We start from the raw sequence: 25,288 nt of genomic DNA, 5'->3' as shown, positions 1-25,288 counted from the left end.
GTCAGGATCCGATAACAGGCGTGACACCAGAAGAGCATTGCGCGACTACGGCGTGATGTCATGACATCATATGGACCTGCCCACACTCCAACGTCCCCTTTATGTACTTTGATAGCATTGCTTGGACACACAAAACAGTCTCATCCACCGTATTGTATGCAGTCAGTTTACTTTACATGTTTGACAAGTATTAAGCTACTTCCAAAGACCTGGAGCCTGATTCAGAGTTGTACGCAATGCCGATGTTCACGCAGTTGAGAATTTATCAGTAGACAGTGCATGCACTAAGGCGCTCTATCAATGCCACCTGCAATCAGCAGCAAAAATATAGTGTTATGGATTAATGGAGGGCCCCAAACCGTTATATTGCCTAGGGCCCCAATGAGGTCTAAATCTGCCTCTGCCACCAGTGGGTTTGAAACACAGGTGGAGTTCCCTGTAGAAATATCACTTACATTAGCCACATGCAGTATGTGTATATATATAGTATATATATATATATCAGGGTTGCCGGGAGAAGCCCGGAGAGGAATCTTTCATTACGAGTTTGGGGCGGGGCTTAATGGTGATGTAATTAAGCCCCACCCCTATTACGGCAAATAGCCAAAATAACTGATCTCCATGGAGGGGGCGGGGCTAAAATGACACGATTGTGCCATTTTAGCTCCGCCCCCTCCTCTGAGACCCGCGGATTGTGGCATTTAAATGCCGCATCGGGGGGGGCTCATTGGGGGTCCCGCAAATTCCGGGAGGGTCGGCAACCCTGATATATATATATATTTACTGTTCAGTGGGCTATTTTGACTGGATTTATTTATTTCATTCAGCATAACCCAGTTTAGTACAGACCCTCGGTAGGTTTTTAAATTCTTATCCCTCAGTATTTCATTTCTGCACCAGTATTCGTCACATACTCAAGTATCTCAGAGGCCTTTATAAGATTCCCCAAGTCCCCTGTGTGGGGATATTCATTTTATAGAGTTGACTCTGCCAAACCACAAGAGGTTTTTAGGCCATTTGTGTTAGTGAAGTGCATTTATAAGTGGAGCAGGGCCTGTTTGTTGAGCAAATACTGGTTTGCTTGATTCTGGTTAGTTACCGGAGTTTTATGTTGCCCACATCAAATAAGAAACGGCTGCCCATTTCTTCACTTAATATACTATAATAGCTGTCTATGTTATCCTAACTGTCTGGCTAGATAGCATAATTATTCATGATGATTAATTGATGTAGTAATATCATTTGTGGCAGTTCTCTGAGTGTGTTGCTCATGTTTTCAGTGGTTGTTAAAGACTTTATACTCCTGATGTTTTGAGCCAAAGGCTGCAGGATCTGGAGAGGAGTGTGATAAGGGTTAGGAACACAACAAGTAGTGATCATTAATGGTATAATCCTACAAAAGACAACATTTGTCCTATGTCAACCCAACGCTAATCCAGGTGATGTCAGGCTTACCCATAATACACTTTACTAAGGTTTAAACTATATATGATAAGGAGGATTCTTTCCACGTGTTTCTCCTTAGCACTATATTCTATACAGATATGCAACGGTTTAGTGGAATTTACTACCTACTGTATATTCCAACAGTGAGGGCTTTGTTAGATCCAAGGGTGGTCAGGTCTGTCACATTAGGGAAGGGTGTAGTGATTATTTAGTATGTCAGGTGCTGAGCTTGATCAGTCCACAGATGTGTCACTGATAGAATTCAGAGGTAACTTGGTGTGGCTGTTCCACTGCTAATACCTAGCAAGAATCATTTACCAGGACAGCTATGACTCAGTCTGCAGAATTTGGCGTACAGTGATACAGCCACCGCATAATACCCCACATGCTTATTTAATAATGTTATTCAAGCATTATTATTACTTCTGTGCAGACCTGCATCAAGGAACGACCTAATCATCTGCTGGTAGTAGTGAGTTGCTAGCACCTGAGGATACCACAGCTTCCTTTGAAAAACACAATTACAGATTATATAGCATTCCGAATCTGTTTTCTACAAACAGATTTTCTGTGCTTTGACCTCTGGCTTTCATATGACCACCTCTCTCACTTTTGGACACTGGCTCTCACATGACCACCTCTCTCACTATTGACCACTGGCTCTCACATGACCACCTCTCTCACTATTGACCATTGTCCCTCACACAACCAACTCTCTCACTATTGCCCATTGGCAATATACCTTGATCAGGTTTTTCATTTTGTTTATTTAATTTTTTTGTGACCATTTTTATGCAATAGATGAAAAAGGTATAAAAAATTCACATGCAGAAATCAGAAATAAATTTCAAATATCAACAGAAGACATCCATTTACATGTTGTACATAAAATATACACTGTATAAAATATGAAAAAAGAAAAAGTGGAGCGCTAGGTGGATCAATTGGATATCACAATTTTATTCTTTAAAAAATTACGTATATATAATATAAAAACAATTAATAAATAATTATAAACAATAACAGGGTATAAATGACAGTAAAAAATGAGTGGACAAGGAAGATTATACTTATGTCTCTGCGTAGCTGCCGTGTATTCCTGATGATTTTTGGGGCTTTTATGCTTTGGTTTTAGCCCTGGAGTGTAGAAATAGACAAGTTGCCGTCCCGGATGTTATAAATTGAACGCTGGAGGATGATCTTGATTCCCAAATTGGGGTCCTCACTATAATGCGCAAATTTTTCAGGGGGAAACCGGAGTAGGTAGCTCGCTGGAGGATGATCTGTTTCCTTCTGTTGAAGGGTCCTCACGATGTTGCGAGTGTTGGGGTTCACGATATAGTGGTGGAAGGTTTACCCAAATGAAGAGAAATTGGAGGGCAATCCGGAGGAGTGACAATGAAAGGGAAAAGCCAGGGTCAGGGGGGGGGGGGGGCAGCAGAGGCAGAGATTCTTCCAGGTCCAATTAAAATTAGCAAGTGCTGCACTTGCTAATTTTAATTGGACCTGGAAGAATCTCTGCCTCTGCTGCCCCCCCCCCCTGACCCTGGCTTTTCCCTTTCATTGTCACTCCTCCGGATTGCCCTCCAATTTCTCTTCATTTGGGTAAACCTTCCACCACTATATCGTGGACCCCAACACTCGCAACATCGTGAGGACCCTTCAACAGAAGGAAACAGATCATCCTCCAGCGAGCTACCCACTCCGGTTTCCCCCTGAAAAATTTGCGCATTATAGTGAGGACCCCAATTTGGGAATCAAGATCATCCTCCAGCGTTCAATTTATAACATCCGGGACGGCAACTTGTCTATTTCTACACTCCAGGGCTAAAACCAACGCATAAAAGCCCCAAAAATCATCAGGAATACACGGCAGCTACGCAGAGACATAAGTATAATCTTCCTTGTCCACTCATTTTTTACTGTCATTTATACCCTGTTATTGTTTATAATTATTTATAAATTGTTTTTATATTATATATACGTAATTTTTTAAAGAATAAAATTGTGATATCCAATTGATCCACCTAGCGCTCCAATTTTTCTTTTTCCTATTCCATACCCATAGGAGGGTTGACATCCCTCCAGTAGGAGCAGCTGAGCAACACACCCCACAGGGCGCCTATTCCTACTCTGAGTACCCCATCTCGAGTATACCCCCTTTTCCCACTGTATAAAATATGTCTTCTAATTTAGTAGTTTTTTTCTTTCCTTTCTTTTCTATTTTTTGCCCCTAAAGCTGTGTATAGCTGTGTATAGAGAGAAGAAAAAAAGGATAAAAAACCCAGAATATAGTAGTACAGCGAGAAGTGTGGTGTGGCAAACCACGTAAGAGAAAGAAGAGAGATAGTAAAGAAGGGGAGATAAGTAGCAGCATCTAGAACCATGCCTCAATGAAATGATGGAGGTATGTGAAAATATGATGCCCATGGGTCCCAAGTTTTTCGAAAACTTTTGCAAGAATTGTATAAAATACTAGTCATATACTCCATAGAGTACACATGGCAATTTTTTGAGATCTCAGTTATTGTAGGGATCTTACAGTAGATGTTTTCCAAGCAGCAGTAATTGTACATGTAGCTGCAGAAATAACATGCCTGATAAGTTTGTGTTGGTGATGATTGGCATCTGGGACACACAATGGTAATAGAGCGTATATTGGGTTGAAAGAAATGTTTATATTTGTCAAAGTGTGGAGGGGTGATCCAAGTTCTGTCCAAAAAGAAAAAAAAGTTTTGGACAGTTCCAACAATCGCCACATCTCCAGCACAAACGTGATAGGCTTTTCATTTATGAGTACCCCCTCCTCTCAATTTGAAACATCCACAGTACTTAGTGGAGTAAAAGTGAGCGGTATGTGTATCCTAATGCGTGTCCTTATATTAAGGACTACCCGGCGTTGCCTGGGATTTTAAGAATGTTTGTTTGCAAAAATAAATTTAAGTTCTCAACCAGCCCCAATGTGAGACATTGTAGTGTCCCCACTATAGTGAAAACCAACCCCAGGTTCAACTGAGGAGGCCTGCTGCCTTTTTGGGTGAAGTGAGCACAAAAAGTGGCTTCCCCTACACACACACCCTCTCAGGGTCTAGGAGCTCTCTGTGGAAAAGTGTGTTGGTTGTTTGTGGCTGGGTTTTAATTTGTGCCAACGCTAAAATTGAGAACTTAAATGGAAATCCCAACTATATTTAAACGGCCTATGACCACACTACAGGGGAGATATATCAAGCCTTGGAGGAAGATACAAATGGGACGTGGTCAAAAGCAACCACCAGCTTCTGTTATTTATCTAGAACAGTCTATGAAATGACAGAAGCCGATAGTTTGGGGCAATTTATCCATTTTATATCTCTCAAAGGCTTAATCTTCCCTTACATATGACCATGAAGAAATGGCAGTACCTGGAAATTTCGGGGACTCTCCCGCATTGCCAGTCTATCACAGGTGACCGCAGGACCATATTTGTATTTGTGCTTTTTTTTCCTTCATAAATACCTCACACATGCTCACTGGTATAATTGTATAGTTACTTAGACCTATATCGCATTTTATCCCATAAGGAAGCTTTCTCCCCAACAGTACCTAGACATATTGAGCAAATCTAGCTTTATGTTAATCGTGAGATCAAGAGATACAGTATCTCATTTAATAATTGACATTCGTTTACTGTCTTCATAGCGTTTTGAAGAAGAAAGGCTGGGCTGGAGCCCAGATCTGCCTCTCTAGTGATTCTTTCATCTCACGCTTGGCAGGCATACATAAAGAATTTATATTCCACGTTTACTATCAGTTTCTACTGGATTGTCAAGTTAAAATGTGGTCTTGGGCATTCCAACTCTTCTGGAATACTTAAAGGTAAACTGTCGTCAAAGTCCTTTATGAATTATAGAGGAGTTTAAAGTTTAAAGTGTAACAAATTCTGGATATACCATTTTGTTAGAGTCCAACTTCCACGCAATTTCTGGGATTGTCTGCAATCTCCTGGCGGTGGCTCGCTCGCTGATCTACTGCTTTACTTTGATGATGACTTCTAGCTCAAGCCAGATCCACTGAGGGAAATCATGGACTTACATTCATGCAAGGCGATATGTAAATAAAGGAGCCCCCACATGGGCCAATCTAGCCAATCAGCTCGTCCTATGAGTGGGCGGATCTTTGGTAGAGCTTTACGTACATGTGTGAAATGTGTACCTGTCCCACTTGGGCAGAAAAGCCAGATATGATGGGAACAATATCATAAAATCCAAGTAAGGGGTAAATGTACTGACCAGTGTCTTGAAAAAGAAGTCGCATGGCTTCAAAACATGTTGGAGGAGTGAGGGAAGAATTGGATACCACTAACCATTTTGAAGGCAGAGGTTTGCAACAGCCAAACACCCAGGTTCCATTTTATTTAACATCTTGAAATAAGACTCTGCCTGATTTTTGGTATTACATTATCACACTGCTTCCAGCTCTTTACTAGGATGGACCATTGTCAGAGCACGTCTATTTTAAAGACATTGATAGAAAAACGGAATAATACTGATATTTACACAATTATTATTTATATAAAATATGCCCCTAAATGTGAAAGGTGCGTTTCATATAAAACACAAGGTTTGAATGCATCTTGCGAATAAAACACTATGGCCATGCGATCATCCGGTATCTGTACACATAACTCTGTAGCATTAATGTGTAATTGGCCCATGGGGCAGGGACCACTGAATCACCATCATTCATTGTCACAAATCGGCCTTGTTAGCCTCGCTTGCACTGTTCTGATCTAATCTCGGAGTGATTGATTCCCATGTGTAAGGGCACATATGTGTAATGGGTATTGTACTGCTAAATGAGGCTCTCAATATTTGTCATAGAAATAGGAATTTGATAAGGACATATGCTTCTCTTCCTTTGATTTGGTCTAGGTATGGGGGCGCTGGAATTTAGCAATCTCCGGAGAGTGGCTGCCCTTATGGAATATATCATACAAACAAAACCACAATTTCACTAATCTGCTTGATCTATTTTGCTTGTTACATATCATGCTGAAAGATGTGGCGCGGCTTGCTAACCACTCAATATGTTTCCACTTAACAATGACAGCATTTTCACTTTTTCAGATGTTTTTACGTGTATTTCTTTAATGTCAGATATTTAATACTTCCACAATACCTTATAAGTGAAGATGTGCCAAATCTTCCTACTTGCTACCATTTATTAGATCTGGAGGAAACAGAAGCTGTAATGTAGAGATGTTACAGAGTCTGTGCGCCGTTAGAAAGGCGGTTGTGCCCTCCCCTCTCCGCTAAGGGTTTTCATGGGGTCAGGCTCCACCAAATGACATCGCCCGTGTCATACATCTGTCAGAACTCACAAGGAAGGCCTTGTTTTCTATGACTTTCTATGGGGAGATATGAGCTCCTGCATATCTAGGCTCCATTATTTGCAGACCATGAAGCCAAAGACCTTTTTCAGATATTGATAGCAGCTTTATAAGAGCCAGGCCCATGCGACAAGTAATACCATGGGTACTTGTGTAGTTTCATGGCGCCGTGCGTCTGAGTCCCCTTGCGGGGCGCCAGGGGCGTAGCTAAGGGTTCATGGGCCCTGGTGCGAAAGGTCAGCTTGGGCCCCCCCCTACATACAACAAAATATTGAATAAAAAAAACTGAGGCCCTTTGAGTGACCATAGAAACGGGGATGTTAATTTTCCCCCTTAGCAGGGCAATTTAGTGAGAGAACATAGAGGGGGGCCAGAGGAGTCCAGTGAGCCAGGGGAGGGAGCACCTGGTGAGGGAAGATGGTAGGACTGGGTCTTAAGAGCTGATTGTGCTGGGAGGCCAGGGGGGGTTCCTGCCTGGGTGCCGAGAAGCTGTGCACTATGGTTCTTGTAGTCCCCTACCCGCCGTGCAAGGCAGGGATCAGGGAGCTGCAATGCCGTGGGGGAAGCGGAGAGTCAGACCCGCGTCAAAGTGAGAATACTGCGCGGCAGTCTCGGTCCCTGCACGCTATGAGTGCGGCGCTGCGGTCGCACAGAACAGCCGCAGGATGGGTGCACGGAGGGAGCGCCGGGTCACAGCGCGTCCCCCACCACGCAGCAGCAGCTCGGGAGTGACACCAGCGGGCGGGGGGGTGGAGGGCGACGTACCTGTCCAGCAGAGTTGGCCGAACGGAGCCAAGCAAAAGAGCAGCCTGGGAACGGGGCTGGACGTCCAGGACGGCCGGACATCCAGGACGGCCAGACAGTGGCGGGGGTTGGGCCCCCCTGGCTCAGGGGCCCGGTCGCAGGTGCGACCGCTGCGACCCCTGTAGCTACGCCACTGCGGGGCGCGCTTCGCTCGCCCACGCTGCGAGCTCGGTGGCTCGCTGCGCTCGCCACGCTATTTAAAGTCAACTCCATGCCAACATGGATAGTGGGGGTATGAACTATCCATGTTGGCATGGAGTGAAGTTACTTTTTTTAACATAGTTTGTGCCGAGCGTAGAACCCGGAAGTAGCACGGCGCCAAGCTGGCGCTGTGAAACTACACAAGTACCATACCATGCTCATGTGACATGTTATTCCGTACATACAATCACATTGATGCGCTTAAGTCAGATGTGCAAAGTCTACAAAATATGACACTGGTATGCTAGTGTTCATTTTAGCACCCGCCATATTTGAAAACCTGTGCAGTTCCTGTTTCCTGCCTGGGGTGTCGCTGTCTGCTGCGGTGTTTCTAGCACAGGTCTGGTTTGCATATCAGTGCTGATATACAGACCGCACTGTGCTAGAAGCACTACAGCAGACAGCGACAACCCAGGCAGGGAAGAGGAACTGCATGGGTTTTCAAATATGAAATGAACACTATACGGTATGTATGGAGATTGCAATCCCACCAAACGTGTCAGTGAATAAGCCGCTATCAGTCCCTAATGTCCAACTGGTTGCATCGGGGACCATGACCCTCAGTATACAAACTGACATGTGTAGAGTGTGCAGTTGGGGAACATTACTCCCAGTTCAGTGCCATGAGCCATGGTAATTTGTGTAACTGGGCAGCATGGCCCAGAGCAGTGATGCTCACGCCTGTGTAATTGGGTATTTATGACACTCAGTCAGTAAGCTTACATATCTGTAATTCTTTATGCATGATTGGGGAATATGGCCCCCTGCTGGGAGACTTACAGTATGAGTGTGTGTGTGTGTCATTGGGGAACATGGCCGTCAGAAGACTCATGTATGTGTAATTGGGTGTGTAATTGAGGGACATAGCCCTCAGAAGACTCACGTGAGTGTAATCGAAGGACATGGCCCCCAGAAGACTGACATAAATGTTTGTGTAAATGGGGAACATGGCCCTCAGAAGACTCACATGTATGTGTAAATGGGGAGCATGGCCCTCAGAAGATTCACATGTGTGTAGTTTGGGAACATGGCACTTAGGTGACTCACAAGTGTGTAATTGGGGGACATGGCCCTCATGAGGCTCACATATGTGTAATAGCCCTCAAGAGACTCATGTATGTGTAATTGGGTGTGTAATTGGGGGACATAGCCCTCAGGAGACTCGCATGTGTGTGATTTTGGGAAAATGGCCCTCAGGAGATTCACATGTGAGTGTTTGTGTAATTGGGGAACATGGTATTTAATCAGGAGGCTCATCTCAGTATAATTTAGTAATATGGCCTCCAGCTGTGATCCTCATGTGTCTGTGTCATTGGGGAACATGGCGTTAAGCAGGGAAGCGCAAACTTTGTAGAGGATGTGTAATCATCCAAACAGGTTCTTGTATTGCTTTGTGGGAGGGAAGCGGAGCACTTGGAGAGAACCCACGAGGCTATGGGGCTAACATGCAGCTCCCTACAAAATTATACATTTCAACTTTTGCTAAATTGGTTGCAGTTTTTGAGAAACAGATACTAGTGGAAAATACCTGTAAGTGGGCAGATAATGTTTATCTGTGGCAAATGTCCCATCTTGTCCCTGACTGTCACTTTTGTGACTGTTTTGCATTTTGCTGGTATTAATAATGGGGCCTTGATGTTGGAAATTGCAGTTGGACATCGAAAACTCAGATCACATGACTGCTGCCTTTTTTAGGTTCTGGCAGCAGGCCATAAATATAACACACAGTGACCTGCGCGGTAGGAGTGCTGCATGTGTACCACTGATAAGTGCCACTGGGTTTTTTTCCGTGGGTGAACGTCATTTTTGTGGGGTAATTTTTCTTGTCAGGATTATGTCTGTTTGCATGTTGTAGCCGGTGATGGTTTTCCTAAATATCTGACAGTCCCTGTTTTTATATCTTAAGACACCTCATGCCCTAGATATACAGGTCATGCTATTAATGCGTCTTTCTAAGATGCATAGAATAAATTCCTGCCTTTCATCACTCAGAAAACACCAAACAATCTTCTAAGTGGAAGTACATGGCATCCATTGACCTTTTATCTGTGTTTTGTCAGTGTCCTTTCCTCAGGTTCAGACACCGCACCAACGCATTCACGGTTCTCCAGAGTCATGCAGTTCCTGATATGTCACAGGGTGTGTCTGGCGTTGAGGTAAGCTAATAGCTAACTTGAGCTTACAGATGGGTAATAATATAGCTGTATACTTTACCTGTGATGCTGATATGGAGGGGGTTAGCGATCACCAGGCACCTTTCAAACACCTTTAATTTTGGATTGCGTTTCTTATAAAACATTAGCATTCAGAATGTCGACTCCAGAACAGGGGGTGGATATTCAAGGATGCGGGACCATTTGTCTACAACAAGAAGATAGACAGCCCTTAGGTCGACACCATTAGTTCGACAACTCAATAGGTCGACATACCATTAGCTCGACATGTTCATTAGGTTGACATGTCCTTAGGTCGACATGCCATTAGGTCGACACTGCCCTTAGGTCGACAGTGTCTAGGTCGACAGTCAAAAGGTCAACATGGTTTTTTTCACTGTTTTTTTTACCCAAATGTCGACACAGTCGACATGGACACAGTTTGTCCATGTCGATGCTTCGGGCACGGTGCCTCGCTGCGCTCGGCACACTATTATAATCTAACTCCACGCTGTAGTGGATGGTAGGGCATGAAATACCACATGTCGGCTCAAAAAACAGTAAAAAAAAAAACCATGTCGACCTTTGACTGTCGACCTAGACACTGTCGACCTAATGGCATGTCGACCTAATGGCATGTCGACCTATTGAGTTGTCGAACTAATGGTGTCAACCTAATGGCTGTCTATCTTCTTGTTGTAGACAAATAGTCCGGATACCGATATTCAAAATGTTGACAGTTGGAATGCTGACCATGTGGATTTGTGTTGGCAAGGTAAATATCCCTATCTATAACTACATCCCATACTTAAAATCGTGAAAAAGATCTTTTGAATTTCACATTGTTGACATTATGTCAGCATTTTGAATATCCTCAGACAGTGTCAACATTCTTGTATCCACATTGTGAATACCATTATGAACCATTTGCAGCTAAATTGTTAACACAGTCAATTTACAGTCCACTTCACCACATAACATTTTGACTTGGCAAAGTGAAAACTCCTAATTCACAATTATCCCAACTCTAAAATCCGGGGACAAACATAATAGGGTGTGAGAATCAGAAAGTGAGAGATTTCGGGAGAGTTTTCCCTTTTTTTTTTGTCAAAGCTGCAATCATTTACATGGACAAATCAACCTGGTTTTTGCATTGTAAATGATTGCCGCTTTAAAGAAAAATGGGAAAACTCTCCCAAAATCTCTATCTTTCTGATTCTCACACCCAATTGCTGTACATTTTGCCCCTGTGCTGAGACACTGAGATACCATGACTCAGTCATTTATTTATTACCAGTTATTTAATATAGCGCACACATATTCCATAGCGCTTTACAGAGAATATTTGAACATTCACAGGCTGTGTTTGAAAAAGGACAGGTAGGAGCTGATTGGTCTCAATTTTATCACTTTTCAAGGCTTATGGCACCCATACATTAGGACCTAATTTCCCCTGAGCTCCCCCGGCAGCTGCCCGGGAGAGCTCACTACGTTCTGGCACTTAATGTGTCATTTTTTACATGGGATAAATCACATGCGATTTATCCCATGTAAAATTTCCGGGCAGTTACAGGGGTAGGAGAAAAAATTTATCTGGGCAGCGTGGGGTCCCGGGTGCGTGAGGCGCCTGGGGACTGTGGGTGCAGCAGCAGCGGAGCAGGCAGTCTGCAGTGTCTTTTAAGCACTGAGTGGGCGGACAATAGATTACAGAACCTAAATAGTATCAAATCTCCTGGCCCGGACGAAATACACGCTAAAATACTAAACGAAAAGAATTGAGTTCTGTCATAGCACTACCATTATATCTGATATTCGGGAAATCAATAAACTCGGGGACGGTACCAAGGGACTTGCGCATATCTAATGTAGTACCAATATGAAAGAAAGGTAGCAAAACTAACCCTGAAAATTATAGACCGGTCAGCCTTACATCCATTGTGGGGAAATAGTAGAAGGAATAATAAGAGATAGTATCCAAACTTTCTTAGAACAGGAGAAAGTGATAAGTAAGGATCAGCATGGGTTTGTCAAAAATAGATCATGTCAGACTAATTTAATTAGTTTCTATGAGGAAACCAGTATGGGGCTGGACTTAGAGAAATCTGTTGACGTAATACTGCTTGATTTTAAAGCTTTTCACATGGTGCCTTATAAAAGGTTATTCATAAAACAAGGTAATTTAGGGTTTGGGGATAAAATTTGTTTTTGGATTAAAAACTGGTTGTACAATCGGGGACAGAGAGTGGTGGTAAATGACATACATTCCAGCTGGGGTAAGGTTCAAAGTGGAGTCCGCAAGGTTCAATATTATGACCTACCTTGTTTAATATATTTATTAATGATATTAAAAATGACATACAGTAGTGAGTAAAATTGCAATATTTGGGGACAACACGAAAATTGAGTAAGGAAATTAACTCAGGAGAGGATGCGGAAACACTACAAAGTGACTTAAATAAACTGGAAAGGTGGGTGGAAAGGTGGAAAATGCATAATTCATTATGGGAACAAAAATGAACAAGCTACTTATAGGCTAAATGGAGTTATTATAGGGAATTCTGCTGTAGAGAAGGACTTTGGGGTCATCATAGATGAAAAATTGGGTAATAGTGCACACTGCTCAAGTGCAGCAGCAAAAGCAAATCGTACACTGGCATGCATTAAAAGGGGTATGGATTTAAGGGATGCCAATGTGATAGTGCCTCTTTACAAGGCATTGGTGAGACCACACTAGTGAGTAGGCTGGCTGCATTCTCAGAACTATTGGCCCCTGGATTAGCAAGAGGTGCACCATTTAGCTTGCAAGTAAGTTGTCACTGGAAATATGCTAAAGATCTCTGTAGCACGAAGTACATTTAACTCTGCGCCAGCCCCAAAACGTCATCGTACAGTGCACATTTTAATCATTACCCATTTTACATAGCATGTACCGTATCAACAGACTGCAACACAGAGTCAAAGCCATATTACTTCTGGGATTGCCAAAAAGACTCTTTAATTGTCTGCCAAGACCATCTCCAGGTATTCCAAGCTCATAGAAAATTAAATAGTAAAAATGACATTTATTTTCTCCCTGGATTCTTTGCCGGCTCTAATAACGTTTATAGAACAAGCAGAGAAATGATTCACAGATGTAGGCCCGCTTTGTATCTCTCTGGGGGTCACTTGTGGTCACATCACAAAGAATGACCTGCAATATAAAGCGTAATGCGCTGCACAGAGATCACATGGAAGCATCTCCGCGGCGTTCTGTTATTTATGGAAAAATGTTATTGCCCAGCGCTCGTAACAATTTTGTAGCTGCACATGAATCACTATGTATCACAATGCCAGGTCACCTCCATGTTGCCCTGGAAGGCATGGCGCATACAGTAGCTGGGGAGGGGGAAGGGGAATATAAATATATATGACTTTAACAGCAAGGGTCATTAAAAGGGAAATAAACATGTTCGTATGTGGGGAATAGAGGGGGGTGCACATATCAACAGCAATGTATGCCCCAATGCTGCGTATACCGATATGGTAAGCTTATGTATATAGGCTATTGTAGTGTTCCCTCTAAGCTTCTTTTGCCCGTTTTTTAAACCTCAAAATGCACCCTGCCCTTTTTGTGTGTGTGGCACTGTGTGCCCTTACGCTGCCCCCCACCGCGCTGACAAGCTGCTAAGAATTTTCATTGTGTGCCATCATGTGTAATGGGCATTATGGTGTGTGGTATAATGTGTAAGAGGCATTACAGTGTGTGCCATAATGTGTAATTGTCATTACGTCCAAATATGTAATGGGCATAGCAGAGTATAACAATGTTTAATGTGCATAATCTTAGTGCAGAGTGCAATTTTTAAGGGGATACGGTCATTGGGTCTACAGCAACTTGGCCGACAAGCATGGGGTTGAGAACATTAGGTCGACGTGGTTCTAGGTTGACATGGGTCTAGGTCGACATGGGTTTAGGACTACAGGTCATTAGGTCGACAAGCATTAGGTCGACAGTCTTTTCATTGTTTTTTGAGCCGACATGTGCCGACAGGCGGTATTTCATGCCCTACCATCCACTAGGGCCTGGTGGGAGAATAAAATAATAGCGAGGTACCGTGCCCGAAGCATTGCAAGGGGATGCAGTGCATTGGAAACTGCGTCCATATCGACCGTGTCGACATTTGGGTAAAAAAACTGTGAAAACCCCCATTTGCAACCTATTGACCAGTCGACCTAAACCCATGTCGACCTAGACCCATGTTGACCATGTCCCATGTCGACCTAGAACCATGTCGACCTAGAACCATGTCGACCTAATGATTGTCGACCAACTTGCTGTAGACCAAACGATTCCAACCCTTTTTTATATATGTGTTTTGTATGTTTCTAATGTAAATTTCTAATATAAAATGTGCCTGCCCGATTGAAATAAGTGCCCTGCCCAGGGGTCAGCACCCTGCCCTAAAAAAATCCTAGCGTGAACTCTACTATAGTAAGTGTATTTGGAAGCTATTGTTTTCAGCTAAGCTAATGCGAATAAGGAAGATTATACTTGTGGTATTATATCAGGTTTTTAATTTAAACAGAACCTAATAGTAAATGTGTTCTTCTCAATGTATTCAGACCTGATCTCACGGCTTCGAATTTGCAGCGGCCAGCGTTCAGTTAAACCGCTGCCCCGCTAGAGTGAAATCCCTCCTTGTGAAGTAAAGTGAATAGATGTGTACGGCTTCACATCCATTCGTAGCCGTGCAAATATGTCCAAAACCCATCGTAACAGACTTACCATCCAATGATTTTGACACTGCGCACAAGTCATCGCAAATGCCACGTAGCCAGAGGCTGACTCGGTGGCTGGGAGGGAAAAAGACATAAGTGGCCTGGAGCTAATGGCACACACCCTCCCCAAAAATGCTCAGGTGCGCCTAGCGTTTTCCCAGACACTCCCAGTGGTTTTTCTGGCCTGCACTTTTCTGCGAACTGTATCCTTGCGCAGTGTGTCCATAATAGTTGGCCGTGCGATCAGGTCTGAATCCAACAGTGTTAGAGACCACCATGTATATACGTATATCCGGGAAAATGCGACTGTTGCCATTTCCAGCCAGCTCCTTAGTGGGCATTTACACAATGTAATGTATTGCCAGAAACATAAATTGGCTTATTAACCCTTTGTTAATATCTCTGAGAGAAATGTGCAAAATATCAGCTAAAAGCACCAGCGTCGCTCACATTTGTTATATAAATTCAAATAAAAAATGTTGTGTAAAAAAAAAAAAAAGATTATATTTCCTGTATAAGGTAAATATCACTGGTCATTATGATGAATAAAAATGTTTGCTTGCCTATTTTTACACCAATTTTGACAACTCAGAGGGTTAATGTGCGACATTCAGCATGGGACTAAAATGGGATCTACAACATGCAAATAGTGGTGGTAACTTATTCCGTGTACATATTTCATGTTGTGGTATTCTAGTCAGAGTTTCTACTGCTCATAATGGGCTGGATGGGACTTTTTTTGGGAGCAACCCTGCTACAATGGATATCCACAGAGCTTTTTTGTGCCTCACTAAAATTGTCATTAATTACATTACTTTCAAAGGGGGAAAAAAAAGCAGTAATGTCTAGGTCAGGCTTGCCTACCCTCCCGGAATGGGCCTCCCGAAAATCGGGTACGCCTCCCAGCCCCTGGGAAGGTGGGCAAGTTTAACGCTTGTAGTCCAAAGGTCCTGCACCTCCATCCCTGCTGGTCCAATTACCCTAAATCATGGGTCCGCGGAGAGGGGGCAGGGCTAAAATGATGCGGTAGCGGCATTTCGTGGCATTTATGGTAAGTTTTATGGCATAGGGGCAGGGCCAAGTGATGTCAGCTTTGTCCCCGCCCCCCCTGATGAGTTGCCTCTCCGGGTAGAAATGATACAGCAAAGAATCGTGTTTATACGGACATTTAAACTAAGCTTTTATAAACGGGGTGTCAATCACCCTGTTAACAGCCAGCGATGGCTGCACTCCCACACATGGCTTGTGCGTCCGATAATCTGCAGTACTGCCAAAACAATTAAAAGCAATTAAAGCCCCCACTTACACTGGAGTGCAATAGCCTGTAGAGCACGATTCTGCACTGTCAGGGTATTGAACCCGGACCTGTGAAATACTGTATCTGCAATAGACAGGAGCCTCATATTAGCCATATACCGTAACCCTTCTGCTTCCCAACAAACAGATAAGAGATGTAATAGCCGCGTTCTTCTAACCACTTAGCTGCAATTGTAACCAAAGAATAATACTAAGGAAAGAGAAAGTGCAGAAGTGGTAAATGGGGCATTAGAAGTTTTTGGGAAACCACCAAATTATTTAATTCTTTTCATTTATATCCCCAAAATCCAAAATCTGGTTATTAGTAAGGCATTGCTTTTATCTCTTCTACACTAACATGGAAAACATCATTAAACTTGTCAAGTTCCCTGCAGCCCCAAGGACGTACATATGGTGTTAATGTTATATCTCTTGGTTTTCTGTTGGCTGAAATCTGTGTAAAAATATGCTTTTCAGATGCTTCTGACATACGATTCTTTAACACATTTATCCATTACTCATATGAAAGAGAAAGATGTCTTCTATGAAGCATCAAAGCATTTCTTACATTCAGCCACACCCCCTCGAATCGGGTACTGGATTGGTGACTTCTCCGACATCAGAATCCCAACAGTCAGGAGCCAGACAGTCAGAATCCTGACTTACGAGGTCTATTTTCCCTCGCCACCGAGCAGGCAAGAGGCTTCTATACGCTCGCCCCCATTGAGGTTCCTCACAGTTGGGACTCCGATGTTGGAGAAACGATCGTCGGAATTCAAAGTGTCGGGGTCTTATACTATACCCCGTGAAGCGCCACAAAAATGGAGTTCCCAATCCATAAAACATACAGGGCTGCCGAGGGGGGGGTACTAATTACCCGGGCCCGGGATTGCTGGAGGGGGCCCTGGTCCACCCCCTCCTGGGCAGCAGCACACACCTACAGCATGTGCTGACAGCAGGCTCAGCATGAGCGTCACACTGACAGCGTGAGAGCTCATGCGAAGGGGTGGCAACAATAACAGTCCCCCCTCGACTTGAGAGTGTTTTTTCACAAGCCCCCCACCCCAAACCTAAACCTTTTGGGGGCATGGCCTAATCGCAGGAGGTAGCCACACCCCCAAAATTTTACCGGGCCCAGCATACCTCTCGGCAGCCCTGTGTGCAATAAATCACAAGACAAAGGTCCCCATCTAGGTGTCAGAGTCCCTGTTTTTTTGGAAATCATCCCTCGGTGTGATAGTTTGGACAAAGTGGCAGGTGGCACAAATAGCCGGCCCCTGACAGAATTTCTATAATCTGTGCTAGATGCTGCGCTGTAGCAGCAACAAGAGATTCTGAAAAAAAATATCAGTAGCAATAAATTAGTTGTGAACTCTTCACAAGTTACATGTAACAATTAGAGCTGGTCATTGTTCCTCCATTGCTAAAACATAACCTCAGAAAGCTGCCCTTTCAGGGGAGTGAGCTTTTCGGAAGTTGGGGTAATCTCACGTGCTGCTTTTCTCTTTCCATATTTTTTGCAGCCACACAGGCGCCATTGACACAATGCGCATTCAACTGTCAATCACAGTCCCCTGTTCCGATGGTAAGAGGAAAAAATTGATCCATATAATGGGGGGCTTGATGTGGGGGCCACCTACAGCACTGATCTGTATAACAGTGCGATGGCCCTTGCTCCTCCTCTCAGCACTGACTTGGCACATCAGGCACTCTAGAGCTTCGAGTGATTTTTGATAGGTGAATGGAAGGTTCTTATCCCTGTAAGGAAACATCATTTGTTTGATCTGAAAGTCACACACCTGGGCATCAGTAGGGCAACGTTGACTGTGGACGTATCACCACAATTGGAAGTACCAGATAGATCTATATTAAACCTTAGTTTATAAAGCCCCACTGAACCCATTTGAGGGCCACCACCTTGTCTGAAACTACAAGTCTCAGCATAACATAACAAAGGTTGCTAGGCATGCTGGGAGATGTAGCTTGATGGTAAAGGGGGAGTCAAGGTTGCAAGTGCTTGCACTAGGCCTTAACATCAAGGGGTTAGGCACAGGGAGGGTTACGTTTGCTTTGGAGCATTCAATGGTGCTGTTTCCATTGAAAGGAAATTATTAAATGGTGTTCCGATGGTTGACTGTTTCTTTAGTTTCCCAGAGCTTCCCTGTCTTCTTCCTGGCTGCTGTGTGTGCATCAGGAGCATCTTATATTTATCAGAGGCTGTCTCTGTGTATTGGTCTGCCTCAGACATGACTGCTCTGATCCCTCCCATCTCTAGGCTGCTGCCGCTGTGATTGGCTCGCTGAGACAGTGACACTGTCCCCTGCACTGCGTGGGAGCGTGCATCTCATCGCACCCGGCAATTGTACTACGTACGGGCACCTTTAGCAGCAGCCATGGCACCAAGTACTTAACAGCAGTACACATGCTATTCCATTCTGGGAGTCAAAGTGGCTAGGGGCATGGCCGGCAGCTCATAGAGCGCTGGTCTTGCCCCCACAGCAGCGAAAATGGGAAGCATGGCCTTGTGAGTGTCTTAGCTTTGTGTGTGTTCTGGAGGGGAACAAGGCGAGCAGCTGACATCACCGGCAACTGGGTATGTATAAAGGGGCAGAAACAAAATTTGATATATAATCCACACGCGGCTGTCCCCTTACCATTGTACTCAGCCAAATCAAATTACATTGGAGGAGTCTTTTTTTGTTTTTGAAAGACACCTCCACAGTGACTGACACTGAGCATGTGCATATCATAGGAATAGTCTTTAACATTGTATGCTTTTTTTGATGCGATGATAAGTTACCAACACTTCAACTGTTTCCATGATAGAAGCCTAGTGGGCTTCCGATATCTATCCCTAGTCATGGACCAATACGGTAATGCTTAGTCATGGTAAAAGCGTCTGAACATTAGTACACAGCCAGCTGCGTACATCTAGCACCTCATTAACAGGGTCCAGACAAAATGCTAACGGCTCGGCTACTGCTAATTCTGCAATCACTGGTATATCCGAGGCAGCCATGGAGAGATAGCAGGCAGTTATTATCACCAATACTCTACGCTTACCGCCTGACGCATTGTTATCTCAGACAGCTTCTTCTGGTGTGCTGTGAACATCACATTAACACATGCCAAGCGCGGTAATAGCGTTATGTTCTGCAGAATACTGTGCCAACGGAATATTGGGCCCTATGTTGTACTGTATACGGTATATTCCATCTCATGGACAAGATAGACTAACCCCTTAAGTGCACAGACAGAACTATCTGAATCTATTAAAACCTCATGAGGAATGTATTCCTTAAAGATACACAGGCCTAAAATTAGATTTGCTGCCTGGTATAGTAGGTGTTAGCATTTCATTTCAACAACTCGGTCCTAGTTACATACAGGACAGGCGGCTTCAGGCCACTTACCATAACTAGCGCTTCACATTTTCTTTTTGACTTCTATTATTGTGGCTGGTGGTACAACATGAAGGTGGCAGGATATCCACGCGGGACCCTTGTGTACTGCTTACAATCTACAGTATACTGCTCCTTGTTTAATGCAAGTTTCATTCATTATCTTTGTCTTTCAAAATCCCTTTCAGTATTGATATATCGATAAGAAGCAAAACTAAGGCATAAATAGCAAGAGCCATTTCATTAATTAAACCAGCAATTAGCTGTTGAAGGATTAGAATAGCATGAAAGTATGTGGGACCTATTTTATGTACAGTATTGTATAACTATAAAAGCCCATCAAAATGATGGCCACCATGGGCGCATTATGGGGGGAAGGGGGGGGGGGGTACTCATACAGGAGCTGCTGGGTCTCTTGAACTGCTGCTGCTTGTCTTGGGAGACAGGACTCTGTCATGCTGAGCATGTGAGTGTAGGTATGTGCTGCTGGCGCAGAGGTGACGAGTAATGTTAACCATATATATGTATATATATATCTATATATATATCTATCTATCTATATCTATATATATAACAAGGGAAATAGCCGGCACTCTCTTGTTTGTGCTCAGATAAATTGCATCAGGTGCCTTCCTCTGCTCAATCCCATATCCAGGGTGGCATACATCCATACATCTTAGGCGGCACTCTGGTGTCTTTCACAAGAATTTAGACCCACACAGGTTTCATCAAGATCTTTCGAGATTTTATTCTCGTCATCAGGAATGAATAATCAGATGTATGGATATATATATATATATATATATATATACACACACACAGAAGGAGCCTGCCTCATTCAGGCAGGGGCTGGCAATGGAATCCAGCCTCCGGAAGGGAACGCGAGCGCACTAAATCCCCGCACGTGCGTGTGAGACGCTCGCACGTCCCAATCAGATGAAGTCCCTCTCAACCAGCACTCGCCAGCGGGGACATTCTGGCGAGCGCTGGAGCTAAATGAGAGGGCCTCCATCTGTATATCTGTCATGGGCAGGCTCTAATGATGCTGCACTACACACACCAGTCCCTGCACAGCTCCCAGCCAGTCTGCCCAGTTTGGGGGTAGAAGAGACTAGTAACCACCAGCAGCTGAAGGAACCTGGGCATGGCCTGTGCAGGGTGTGGGAGGGGCGAGCTCAGGGCCCTGCCGCTCCACAGGCACGCAGCTGACCCGTTTTTGGCCTCCTCTTTACCCGCATCATTTGCAGCTCCAGCACCAATCCCTCCTCCACCTGATCACCACACTGTTTACCTCACACAGAGTCCTGACTACAATCAATACATCAGCCTATCGGGTGCTCATTGCTGAGTCACCTAGAAAACCCCCTGCCCCACTCTTCATTTGCCTATGATTCCCTTTCTGTATCCATCATTTACCCAAGTACAGAACCTGTAATTTAAATAGGAAAATATTAGACATATTTTCCATAAGATTTATTTTATAGTAGCTAGAATCATTCGAGGATAGAAACTAACAAGCTATTTTCTTTCTCAGGCAGGGATGGCCAAACAATGAAATGCGTGCCAGCCTTTGTCCAGGATTTCTCAAGGCAGCTTTGTCTGGGGTCCTGAGGGGATGTATGCCAGGGATGCCCATTTGGTACCACTCAGAGACATTACATCCTGTCCACCTCAAGTTAATGGTGTGGGGCAGCACAGACAGATACATGGCAGCTAGACAGGAATAGAGAGGTATACATATGGTAGAGAAGAGTATTTCAGTGGTGAAGGAAAGGCAAGGTCACGAGGAGGCTCTGGGCTGGCATACGAGGGTGAGGCTTATAGGGTGCATGACGGACAGGGTACTGGTCCTTTGCAGGAACATTATAATGGGGCATGACTGAGGGGGGTCTGAGACTGGAACTTGCGAGGGGGTCCTGATGCTGGCACGGCACATATTTGGACATGACTGTGGAGGCACTGATGTTGCCATATAAAGTGTCAGGATTTAAGGAGGAGTTGGTTGTTTAAAGCAGGGGCATGACTGAAGGGGCTCAGAGGACTATAGATCACAGGAAGTAAGATTATTATAACATTTTCCCGGGTGCCGGATGACCTCCTGAAAGTCAGGATTCTGATGCTCAGTACACCGACATTGGAATCCTGACTGTAAAATGCCTGACTGACAGGAGCCATTCTCCCTCATGGAGGTCCACAACCCCCTTAGACAGAGCGTTGATGTGCTCAGCCCCATGTCGGTATACTGATCAATGGATTCTCGACTGTCGAGATGCTACACCACTCCCAATTTTCTCAGCAAAGAGCTATTACCTAATAGCGGTAGTAACTCTAAAGGCCCCCATACATCGAGATTTGGTCCGATTTCGGCCGATTGCGACCAATCGGCCTGTTAAATCGGACCGAATCGCCTCTTCCTGACATGTAGTCAGGTCCGATGTGCGGTCTCGTGCGAATCGGACCCGACCAGGTGGTCGGATCGGCAGGCCGTCCGACCACCCGTTCCTCCAGGCGGCGAGGCGGGCGGGAAGCAGAGACGCATGATACAACGGATCGCATGTGTCGCTGCTGCCGGGAAGGTCCCAGCGGCTCGCACTCTGTCGGGTGTCCGTACACTGCTGCGAGACGTCGCAGGCAGTGTATGGGCACCCTTAGAATACTTTTAAGACCCTCTGCTCATTTGTTAATGAGCATCTAGGAAAAAGTGCCCATAATCCAAGGCGACTTACTGTATGGGTCACTATACTGTACCCCCCCTCACAGACCAAAGTGCTATAGATTGTTTTCCTGTCTATACCTAGTTAGACCGATGACATTACAGTGCTTTATGGAACAGTTTATTTTAAGGCACCACTAGCACTAACACAGACGTGTACCGGCAGATGATGAAAGCGTGCCATGGTATTAATGCCTCTTTACCTTGTCATGTAGCCGCCAAGCCTTATGGCAGGAAATGTAGGGATAAAGTCCAGCAGTAATAATAGAGCTTTGTTGCATGGTACTATTAATAATGTGTTATTTCTGTATTTGTAGATGGCTAATAGACAGTTATGGGAAGTCTAATAAAAGCAATCAGACAACTGAGTTAATAACCACTAGCATGTCATTGTTTTGAAATAAACCCGAGATGAAAGTAAATAAAGGCTTAGTACTTAGTGACAATTAAAGTGATTGAAATATCGGCTACGTTATTCCAGAGAGGCAGATGCTGGATGAAATATGTAATGCTTCCACGTGTATGGAAATAGCATTGTTGTTGAAACAGATTAAGACGAGTTACTGGGGAAACGGACAAATCACTGGCCATGGCTGGATGAAGGCCGGGTCACAGTGGGCGGAGCCTGTTTTATAAGTACATATAGATTAGATGAGCTACAGTATAAATGGTAGGTGGTTTTTATCCTACAAGTAGCTACTTTTACTACAGTACAGTATGTATACTATTCATTTAAAGTTACTTAGTCATAAAGGAATTTTTAAAAAAAGGTTAAGAAATTTGATAAGAACCATTCGACCCATCTAGGCTGCCGCTTTTTAACCATATTGTTTCCTCAAACACTATTTGATCTTTATTTCTTTGTAAGGATGTCCTTATGTCTATCTTATGCATGTTTAAGTTGTTCTACTGTATTAGCCGCTACCACTTCTGATGGGAGGCTATTCCACTTGTCCACTACCCTTTCTGTGAAATAATTTTTACTCAGATTCCCTTGAACCTCGCTTCCCCAGTGTCAGTGCATGTCTCAGGGCGGGATGTATTAAAATACATCGCCGCCCTTCGCGCCCCCCCCCGCCGCGATGCCGCCGCATATGTACTAACATATGCGGCTGGCATCGCGATGCGGTGACGGAGGCCCCCCGCGATACCTGTACTGTGGTCTGCGGGGGGTCTCCGTCACCTCCCAGCCGGCTTCTGCTGCTTTCACGCCGGGGACAGCTAAGCAGGCTGTCCCCGGCGCTTCCTCCTCCCCCCTGCAGCCGGAAGGACGTCCGGCTGCGTTGATAGGGGGAGGAAGGGCTTACCTTCCGGGGTCCAGGAGGACCTGCAAGAAGGTAAGCCCAAGGGAGGGGGAGAGGGGGGGTCGGCGAGGCGGCGGGGTTGCGGCGAAAAGAAGCCTATAGGCTTCTATAGGGTATCGCCACCCAAAGGTGGCGATACCCTTCAATGCGGTATCATTTTTGATACATTGGAAAATGCGGTAAAACCGGGGTTTTACCGCATTTTCCATTTGATACATCTCGCCCTTAGTCTTCTAATACTTCTCTTCATTTGAAGTTTTGTCTCCTTGTTAAAACTCTCACTTTAGTGAAAATCTCTATCATGTCCCCCTCTACTCCAAACTATACATATTGAGATCTTTTAGTCTTCCTGGTAAGTTTTGTGATGTAGGCCATGCATCATTTTAGTTGCCCTTTTTGTACAGTCTCTAATGTATTTATATCCATCTGGAGATACGGCCTCCAGAACTAGACCCAGTATTCTAGATGAGGTCATACCAATGACCTACTGTATGCAATGGCATTATTACTTCCTTCTTCCTGCTATGGATTCCTCTCCCTATGCAACCGAGCATCTGACTTGCCTTCTTCATTGCTTTGTTACATTGCGACCTGCCTTTAAGTCACCTGAAATAGTGACACCTAGATCCCTCTCTCAGGGCAGGCGACAGGGAGGGTCAAAGGGGACACTTGTCCCGGGCCTCAAGCTTGTTAGGGGCCCCAAGGTTCTGAGGTGCTCAGGGGCTGTTAGCATAGCTGCGGCAGTGCAGTGCATAGCAATGGTTTATAAAGGCACCCCCCTGGTTCCTGTAAGGGTATTTACTCGGACCCTCCTCCGGTATTAGGGAAATATTGTAACAATAAGAAAAAACACATTCAATATGCAGTATACTAAAAATGTTTTGCTCAAGGGGGAGGGGTTAGTGGGGCCCACCAGAGATATCAGTGTACCGGGCCCCAAGATTTCTTTTGCCGGCCCTGCCCTCTCTCCCTCAGTAGTTTCCATTAATACTAAATTTAGCCTTTGGATTTTTGAGACATGAGAAGTGCATGATTTTGCATTTTTTTGGTATTTAACTGTAGTTGCCATGCTCTTGATCATACCTTTAGTCTACCTAGATCAGTGGTAGCCAACCCTAGCCCTCGAGAGCTACCAACAGTACACATTTTCAAGACAACCTAGCTGCTGCACAGCTGCACTCATTAATCACTGACACATTTTAAAAGATACACAGATGGAGCTAATTAGCTCACTCGTGATTCTGTGAGGAGACCTACAAAACACGCACTGTTGGTAGCTCTCGAGGACTAGGGTTGGCTAGATCATCAATAATTTGTTTTACCCCTGGCATGATCTGAGACGTACTTATCTTCCAGGTAATGTGTAATGGTGAGACTCCAGTCGAGCAGTGCAGCTCTGTTGATGCGATTGGGAGCGGAGTCCTACAGGAGGAAGTGGGGCACAGTCACGGTTTCATGTAAAGTTGGACTACGGGAGCCATATAGGAATTGGAAGTTTTGAAGAACAGCTGGGGGAGTAATTTAGTTGAAAGAAGTTTAGTGAGCACTCTGAGTACTGCAGAGGGAAGTAATCACTGATAAATTAACTAGAGTGTAAAATAATTGCTAAAACTACTCTATTTCCCTGTAAAAATGTATTTAAAAAAATGCCCAAATAAATTTTATCTGCTGAGCCTGGCGATTGTGTAAGCACCAGCTATAGATTTAATCATGAAAAAAACACATTAACCTTTCAACTGTCGACAAGGCCTATGTCAACCATAAGCTTGTGTCGACCTTTTGGTAGTGTTGTCCTAGGAATGTTGACCCTTTTTCGGTATCAACCTCTTCACTGTTGACCATTA

The 25,288-nt window shown here is 44.4% G+C and overlaps 1 long non-coding RNA gene across 1 annotated transcript in view; it reads left to right on the top strand.

Annotated features, from left to right (window-relative positions):
- The first annotated feature begins 5,161 nt into the window (after positions 1-5,161).
- LOC146020139 (uncharacterized) overlaps positions 5,162-25,288 on the top strand; it is a 28,584-nt gene continuing 8,457 nt past the window's right edge. The window contains exons 1-2 of the long non-coding RNA XR_014450726.1: positions 5,162-5,301; positions 9,880-9,975. This is a non-coding gene — a long non-coding RNA (uncharacterized LOC146020139). The remainder of the gene's footprint in view (positions 5,302-9,879; positions 9,976-25,288) is intronic.

Source organism: Crinia signifera, chromosome 7 (genome assembly GCF_055691185.1).
Source record: "Crinia signifera chromosome 7, ASM5569118v1, whole genome shotgun sequence".
In the NCBI taxonomy this organism is placed as follows: domain Eukaryota; kingdom Metazoa; phylum Chordata; class Amphibia; order Anura; family Myobatrachidae; genus Crinia; species Crinia signifera.
The sequence above is the reverse complement of the archived record's forward strand: the minus strand, read 5'-3'. Positions and strand labels throughout refer to the sequence as shown.